Below are 766 nucleotides of genomic sequence, written 5' to 3'. Positions count from 1 at the left end.
ACCCCGGCGTGTGCACCAGCGGAGCTGGCCCCGCAGGTGGCTGTGGACCCCTGTTGGGTCGGTATCTTTGTCCTGAACGCTTTTCTAGGCAGGGTTAAAGGACACAGTGGGGGCGCGGTGGGGACTCGGGAATTTTGGGAGCGTGGACCTGGCTGGCTGGCTGGGCTGTCCTGCTCCACCGCTTCTCCGCCTCACCTTGCTCTGCGTGTGCCGGGGAGCCTCCTCTGAGAAATGCGGGGACCCGTTTAAGGTTGTTGTCGCACGAAGAGGTTCTGTTTGTTCTTTGAAGCGCCTGCCCCCGTGCGCGGCCCCTGGGAAGGGTTGCAGGTGGTTAGCTGTCATAAGAAGCGTGGCGTCCTGTCACTTTCTCGGTTCTCAGTGAGCCCTAAATGTGCGGCGTCCTCGTATGTACTCATTTACACGCCTGCCTTCATTCCGTAAATTTACTGAGCACCCGCCGTGTGCCAGGTGTGTTCTGTTCCCTAAGCATATTCCGTGGCCATTAACATGTTCCCTGACACGGTTCTTTTATTTTTTAATTTCTTTGTTGCTTAATTTGTCCTAAGATGTAACTGGCCCGAGGAGCATAAAACTGTTGGTGGTTCATTCGCCAAAAAGATTGTGATTTGGGTTTCAGTTTAACTTGTTCCGTACTAATTGACAGTGTCCCCGTTGTAGAGACCGAGTAAGTATGAGGAGAAGTCTGTGAGGGTCCTTTATTTTATTGCTGGTTTCTCTTCAGGAAAGACGTGAACTAGTAAAACGA

This window comes from Myotis brandtii, unplaced genomic scaffold (genome assembly GCF_000412655.1).
Source record: "Myotis brandtii unplaced genomic scaffold, ASM41265v1 scaffold115, whole genome shotgun sequence".
NCBI classification, from domain to species: Eukaryota; Metazoa; Chordata; class Mammalia; order Chiroptera; family Vespertilionidae; genus Myotis; species Myotis brandtii.
This window is presented reverse-complemented; position numbering follows the sequence as displayed.